The 8,229-nt window shown below is 39.5% G+C and overlaps 1 long non-coding RNA gene across 2 annotated transcripts in view; it reads right to left on the bottom strand.

Annotated features, from left to right (window-relative positions):
• Nucleotides 1–1,117: 1,117 nt before the first annotated feature.
• LOC140713473 (uncharacterized) overlaps nt 1,118–8,229 on the bottom strand; it is a 29,782-nt gene continuing 22,670 nt past the window's right edge. For both annotated transcript variants that reach the window (XR_012095557.1, XR_012095558.1), the window contains one exon: nt 1,118–5,262. This is a non-coding gene — a long non-coding RNA (uncharacterized lncRNA). The remainder of the gene's footprint in view (nt 5,263–8,229) is intronic.

Here is an 8,229-nt window from a genome sequence, read left to right as displayed (position 1 = left end):
TTTGATTATTTTCCCCCTGCAATAGAACATGCTGCCACCTGGCTTAAGCCCAATGAGTTTCTGAGTAAGAAGATCTACAGCGTTTGGCATGTCCACTGATTTCCATTTTTCTCTCAGTAATGTTAGTTTTATGAAACATATATTTTTTGCTAGCATCACCCATTCCATTTTCTTATTTTCTATTACTTTTTATAAAACTTTAATGGCAAAATATAATAAAACTGTCAAACTCTTTCCACAGCACTAGGGACGGCTGTGCTGACCATAGTGGGTGGCTGATAGGCCCCAGGAAGCTTTCTACATCATGGCTCAAAATGTTCATCTGGATGCCAAGGAAAAATTTAAGGATGTGGCCTACAACAGTTAGGTTAAGGGCTTTAATGTATAACATATGTAAAAAAGATTATACGGAAGTTGAATTTAGAAAAATAAAGAACCATGTGCATAAGAAGATGGAGAGGGTAGAAAAAAAATGGTCTATAAGTAACAGCTAAATGACCACTACATAATGACTAAGTTGTATGCAAAATAAAGACTTTTATTGTTTAGGATACGTGTTTCTATCATTTAATTTTATGTGGCGAATGGGATAGGCCCAGACACATGAGTTGAGGCAATAGAGAAGAGTGAGAAATATCGCTCAGAGGCATTGTCGTTTTAATTTATTTCCCAGAAGCATCATTTAAATTGACAGGTAAAAGTAACCACAATTGGAAATATAAATAAGGGGACTGATTGGGATGTGTTCATTCTCAGTGCAAGGAACACTATTGAGTGCCTGTGTGTTCCAGGAACTTGGGGGATGCAAAGGTGGTTGAGATGCAGCCTTCACTCTTGAGGAGTTCCAGGTACATTTTGCATGATACTGAGAGTACAAAAATAAAAAATGGGAAAAATCCAAATTGAATATTGAGACTTATTTTATTTTTAATACATTTTAAAATTTGTAACAGTATCAAACTTTTAGAAAAGTTGCAAGTACAGAGGAGAACAAAAAGTTTTTTGCTCTTCTGACAATTTTAGAGTAAGTTGTTGACCTCATGTCTTAATACCTGTAAGTATTTTAGTATGTATTTCCCTACAAGCATATTCTCCTACATAATCACAATATAACCACCAAAATCAGAAAATTAACACCGATACTTTTTTTTTTTTTTTTTTAAAGAGATGGGGTCTCTGTCAACTGGGTTGAAGTGCAATACCATGATCATAGTTTGCTACAGCCTCAAACTCCTGGGCTCAAGCAGTCCTCCTGCCTCAGCCTCCTGAGTAGCTGGGACTATAGGTTCACACCACCACGCCCACCTAAATTTTTTTTTTTTTTGGAGATATGTGGTCTGGTTATGTTGCTTAGGCTTGTCTTGAACTCTTGGCTTTAAGCAATCCTCCCACCATAAAAAAGCACTGGGACTACAGCTGTGAGCCACTGCGCCTGGCCCTTTGCTAACTTTAATCCTCGGACCCCATTTAAGTTTTGCTGACCATCCCAATTATATGCTTTATAACAAAAGGTTCCAGGTCAAAATCACACATCACATTTAGTTGTCATTTTAGTTTCCTTCAGTCTGGAAGAAGTCCTCAGTTTTTCTTTGACTTTCACAACCTTGACACTTTTCAAAGGCTATTTTGTAAAATGTCATTCAAATTGGGGTTGTCTGATGTTTCTTCATGATTACACTCAGGTGATGCATCTTTGGTAGGTGTGATGGTTAATGTTGGGTGTGAACTTGACTAGATTAAAGGATACCTAGATAGCTGGTAAAGCATTTCTCGGTGTGTTTGTGTGAGTGGTAGACTGAGTGGGAAAAATTTGCCATCATTGTGGATGGGCACCAGACAATCATCTGGGGGCTAAGATTGAACAAAAGGCAGAGGAAAGGTGAATTCAGCCTCTCTACTGGAGCTGGGACACCCTTCTTCTGCCCTTAAACGGCAGAAGTCCAGGCTTCCCAGCCTTTGAACTCTGATTTGCAGTAGCGGTAGACTGGGTTCTCAGGCCTTCAGACTCAGACTGAGAATTACACCATCAGCTTCAACACTCTGGGAAGCTCCCACGCCTGGATGTTTTCCTCACCCTCTTTGAGTTCTGGCAGCCCACAGCAGATTGCCCCTTTTTGGTGGACACTCTTCTTACACAGCTCAGGCTTTAAAACCCCTGTGGGGCAGCCATCTTAGAGAGTGTCTGCTCTATGACACCCTGCTCTGGGCCATGGTGGCTCTCTCCTTTGGGGACAAATGCTTCCTTACTCTGCCCCAATTCATGGTTTTAGGACTGCATTATTTGGAAGGGAAGGAAAGAGAAAAGGGGAAGGAAGAAAAGGAAGAGAAGATAAGATCTATTTTAAAGTATGAAAGTTGGAAGAAATAGCAATGTATATTTTGTATTTGTTTTCTATACTAATGATAAATGAGGCCTCTAGGTCTCTTAAAAGACTAAAACGTTATGCACATTTTTGAACTTTACATTTATTTTTTTCTTAAGGGTCTAATGTAATGCTAGATAATTAGACTCAGATTCCTTATTTATATTCTTATTTGGGGCCAGAAGGGAATTATATTTTAATATACAATCTCCCCTTTTTTAATATGCCCAGAAGGATTAGAAAATATTGGGAATTAACAATTATTGGTGAAGAGACTAGATTGTAAAGCTATTATATTTTAAAATAAAAGTCAGCATTGCTCCCTTTAATCATGTCATGCAATTTTGCCCCAAAGGCATTTGTCCTTGTCATTATCCATTGAAATGCACCGTAAACCCTATTAATTTAATCCAGATGAAGTCACACTGTTATTTGTGACTCCATTTTGTGGTTCTATCGAGGTAATTACTACCAAGTGATCAGTGATTGAGTCTGAAAAAATGCATTTAATTATTATTAATTGAATAAACACTGAGTTAATAAAACCATCCTAGGATATTATACTGGAAATTAATTCAATATAATATATCTACCTTCAAGAAGTTATGCCCTGAAGGAGATAATAGAGAAGTAACAATCTTTTCCAGGAAGGTGAAAGACACTTAATAAATGTTCATTGAATTAAATGTTTTCCTAACACTTGGAAGCTGGGTGGCTCATGGGAGCTAAATGACAATTTCGTTCATGCAAATTCTTAATATGGCAAGCATGTCAAATTAATCAACAAGGTTAGACAATCCAGTGACTTGTCTGAGCTTTTTAATATCTGAATAGTAAGCTGGATTTAAAATAATCAGTCTATCTAGTCGATTATTTACTTTCTTATGTAAAATGTAGTAAGGAGTCAGGTTAAATCAAAGTAAATAACCTAAAGTTAAAAACTTAAAAATGTCCACAATCCCATCCCTTTCTTTTTCTATTAAAATGTAAGGTGCCAAGTAATTTTCTTAAATAATAATATAGAATAATAGATAGTTTTTCTGTCTCTGACTGGCTTGACTTTGCCTTGTTCCATGATTTCAGCTTAGAATTCTTACTAACCATAATGTGGAAGCATTGCAGGGCCTTGACAAGCCGTGATTCTGGAATTGCCTCACAAATTTATAGACAAAAGAAAAAAAAGAAGTGGGATGTTTTGCACTTAGCGATGTGTGAGTGGTAGACTGAGTAGGAAAGATTTGCCGTCAATGTGGGTGGGCACGAGACAATCATCTGGGGGCTCAGATAGAACAAAAGGCAGAGGAGAGGTGAATTCAGCCTCTCTGCTGGAGCTGGGACACCCTTCTTCTCCTGCCCTTCAGCAGCAGAACTCCAGGCTTCCCAGCCTTTGAACTCTGATTTGCATTAGCAGCCGACTGGGTTCTCAGGCCTTCAAACTCAGACTTAGTAACATAAAGAAAGGGTTTGAAGAAGTTATCACAATCAAGTACTTCTGCAAAATTCACAGAATCCAGGAAGCTAAAATTTCCCACTGAAAGAAGAGATGACCACAACACCCAACAATACGTTTACTGATTCAGCATGACCTTAAAAATGCATTTCACTTTTTGTCTAAATGAATGTGTGTATTTGTTAAAAACATTAAACAAAATCTGCATATAGCTTCAAGGATTCAATAATAGTAAAGAGCATCAAATAACAGAGTCAAAAGAAACAAACTGAAGAAACTGTGAGCAAAGATGGAAAGGGCAAAGTCTCTGGAAACAGTCAAGAAGAAAGATTACTGACCACTGGATTGGATCCCCATTCAAGTTCTGAGAAGACAGAAAAGCAATAAAGTGATGAATCAATAGGAAAAGTGTTTTGCTAAGAGGCAAGAACAACACATTTGCTTTCAGAAGCAAATAACCCTGAGACTTCAAAGAAAACCTTTTGATTTCTATGTTTCATTTATTTTTGTTCAAATCTTTGTGTCTGATAACAGTGTGAAGGACTTTGGGAACCCATTGCTTTATGTTGGTATTTTAAGGTAGTCATTTGCAATATCCCTTGTAAGTCCCTGTCTTCCTTCCATCCCCCACCCAACCTCTGGACCATTTCCTAACAGACTCCATTCTGAAATTATTTGAACTAGAAAAGCTTGCTTGAGGAAACAGGATTCTTTTAAATTTATGGAGCTTAAGGATCTTAAATAGGTAATTTTTCCAACCACTGAACTTGGTTAGGAGGGAAGAAAGGACTGCCTTTCAGAGGGCTAGCTTGTGTTAAATTCAGATTCAGAAATATAACTTTTGGGCTCATTTGAAAACAATTCAACAGCAGTTTAGGAGATTAAAAAAGGAATGGATAGAGATTCAGATCACTGACTAATCATTCTGAACCCAGAAGTCTAGAGAGTTTCTGAGGTTTTAGATTGCATCATGTATAATATCAAATTCTCATACACAGGAAACCCAAACCATCTGACTATAAAGTCTATGGTTCTCAATAATGTTAAGAAGTCTTATTTTCCCTGCAGTAACCAAGATTATTGTCCCTAGTTTTTCACTTTATCCTATAATAAAATGATATGTTCTTGTCCTTGGCCATGGGAATTTGAAGTGCTTTCTACTGTGGGAAGATTGTATTTTGCATCCTACTAATGTGGGCCTGGCCGTGTTACCTCCTTTGGCCAATGGGATGTGGGTGGAGGTGACAGTGTGTTTGTTCTGAGTCAAGGTCTTCAGGGGCATTGCACGTCCTGCACCCACCTCTCCTTCATCACCATGAGAAAAACATGCTATAGGAAGGTGCAGCCACTTCAGCCTGCATCTAGAAAGGAGACCCGAGGAGCACACCTGAATCCAGCTGAAAGTCTCAAGTTCAGCCTGCGCCTCCTGAGTCCAGATGGCTTGCAGACCTATGTGGGAATACATAAATGTTCATTGTGTAAGTCACTAATATGCTGCTTCACAGGCTTGAATTCAAAATTTACTTCTTAGTATAAATCCTAAAGATCAAATGACATTACAAATGGCATCATCATCCTGACATACTCCAAATGCTCTTTCAGAATAAACTGCCCAGAGCTTTCAAATAAAAAATGTAAGTCCTAGATTCAGTTATGTTTAATATCACTTAAAAGATATCACCTATTTTCTTCACTATGATGGATATATGAGCCATTACTGGACTGTCAAATTAAGAATAGCAAATCATTTTGCATGAAAAAATAGTCTACATACAGCCATTATAAAGAAAAACCCAGAACCTTGGGACAACCCAATTCTTTGGCTTCTCTATACCTGCACCTGAGCAGCTGAATGTGGAGGGAGAAAACAGGTAGAGAAAATCCACTCTACTGGCTGGTCTACTTAAGATTTATTGCAACAGAGGCAGGCATTCCTACCCCACTTTTACGGTAGGTTACTGTGTTGGGCTGTTTTCGCATTGTTAAAAGAAACACTGGAGACTGAGTAATTTATATGAAAAGAAGCTTAATTGGCTTATGGTTCTGCAGGCTGTACAAGAAGCATAGTGGCATCTGCTTCTGGGGAGGCCTCAGGGAGCTTTTACTTATTATGGTGGGAGGCAAAGTGGGAGCAAGCACCTTACAAGGCGAAAGCAGGAGCAAGAGAGTGAGTGGGGAGATGCCGCACACTTTTAAATAACCAGATCTCACGAGAACTCACTCACTATGGCAGGGACAACAGTAACAAGAGGGATGGTGCTAAATCATTCATGAGAAATCTGTCCCCATGCTCCAATCACTCGCCACCAGGCCCCATCTCCAACATTGGGGATTACCTTTCAATATGAGATTTGGACGGGAACACACATCCAAACTGTATCAGTTATCTTTTCCTTTCACCAAGAGGGACCATTTCATGTATTCTCCTCTACCCTCAGACCTCCAACACCTTCTCCTCTGATCTCACTCTTAGCTGATGACCTTGCTTCTTAGTCTACTGAGAAAATAGAGGCCATCAGGAGAGGTTTTCCTTATCTTCTACCTCCAACTCCATCTGGCTATGTGTCTAGATGGTCTCCTCTGTTGTTATCTTTCAAATGGTCTCAGTCCCTGGGCCTATATGCGACAGCACTGAATCTTTGAAGTCCATCCTGGGCTTTGCTTCTGCAATCATGCCCTCTCCTTTCTGCAGCATCAATTTTCACCTCTTTGAGGGATCACTCCCATCAGCATACAATGTGTGGTGTCTCTCCCAAGTTCTCCCCAAGTTATTGCTGTTCTTCATCACCAAACCAGTAAAACAGACAGCCTGTATTTGCTGGTTCCGTGTCCTCGCCTTTTCTTTTCTCTCTCATTCCAATCAGGATGTCACCCTCACGGCTTCATGGAAATGATTCTCATCAGGGTCACTAGGAACCTCTATGCTGCCAAATCCCTTGGGCAATACTCCTTTTTCTTTGAAATACTCTCTCCACTTAGTTTCCCATTCATCATCCTCTCCCAGTTTTACTGGACGTATCTTCTGCTTTTCCTCTGCTGGCTGTATCTGATCTCCTGAGCCTTTAAATGTTGGAGTGCTCTAGGGACAGTGTCCTTGACTCTCTTTGGTTGTCTATCATACCCCTTTCTAGGTGATCTTAACCAGCCCCAAGGGTATCTATTTTCAGACAAATCCCAAATTTATATCTCCTCTAAGCTCCAAATTCACCTTTCCACTTGTATGTCTAATAAGCATTTCAAACCAGACATGTCCAAAACCAAACTCTTACCTTCCAGACCTGCTTCTTCCTCACTGTTTCCAATCTCAATAATTGTAACTCTATTGATCGGCACCTAGGCCAAAACCTAGGTGTCATCCTGATATTGTTCTTTCCTTCTCTCCCCATATCAATCAGCAAAACTCACTGGCTCTATCTTCAAACTATCTGAAATCTGATGACTTCTCACTTTTTTCACCCCACCACCTCCTGTGCCCTTTTGGCTTCCTTTTGGATTCTGTCATGATTGGCACCAGCACAGAGGGGAACGGAGAAAGGCCAGGTATTTCTCCCCCACTCCTTCTTTGATTCAGGCCTGCATCTCTAGAAGTCGCTGCATTCCCGCAACTCCAGATCACCCTTCTCCATGGCCCCAGCTGGCGCTGGGCTCTCCTGTTCTATTCTGTCTTTGCTCCTTCAGCCCTTGGAATAGTACTACCTTTTCCCTTTTGCTTTGCCTCCCATTTATGCCTCTGTGAACTTCAAATGAAATCTCTTCTTCTGATTCATCTGAGGGTGAAGCTCTTTTTCTGCTGGGACCCTGACTGACACACTATTCTATCTAAAATATCATTCCTCTTCACTCCTCCTTATCTCTTTAACTATTTTTTTCCTTAGTATATACTATTAACTAAAATGTATGATCTGTTGTTTTGTCTTTGACTTTTTATTTTTTGTCCTCCCTCTCCTCTTCTTCAAAAGGTAAGCTTTCTGGGGACTTTTATTTTTATTTCCACATCTTTATCCCTGGCCCCTAGAAGAACACCTGGTATAGAGTTTCATGTAAATATGTTTCTGTGAAAGATGGTTCTGAAGTGTCATGGAATCTGGTGTCATTACATTGAGGAGAAATGAAAAAGTGAGTTGGAGAATATTATGGCATAGTTATACCTTTTTAAACAATCTACCTATTCAGATATAATATTTGAGTAGTACAAAAGAAGCGTATACCCCCAAAATATTAACAGGGGTCACTTTCCTGGGAGTGGATGGTAGGATTCAGTTTTCTGCTTTGTGCTTGTCTGCACAATTTGAATTTGTAGGAGAAATAAGACCATCGGAAGCCTCTACGAAGTTTTTGGAAACATTAGAAAAACTCTTCCCCTAACCATAGTGGAGATGCAGATCTCCTGGCACTAGGAAAGTGGATTTTATTTCT

Source organism: Chlorocebus sabaeus, chromosome 15, assembly GCF_047675955.1.
Source record: "Chlorocebus sabaeus isolate Y175 chromosome 15, mChlSab1.0.hap1, whole genome shotgun sequence".
Taxonomy (NCBI): domain Eukaryota; kingdom Metazoa; phylum Chordata; class Mammalia; order Primates; family Cercopithecidae; genus Chlorocebus; species Chlorocebus sabaeus.
This window is presented reverse-complemented; position numbering and strand designations above follow the sequence as displayed.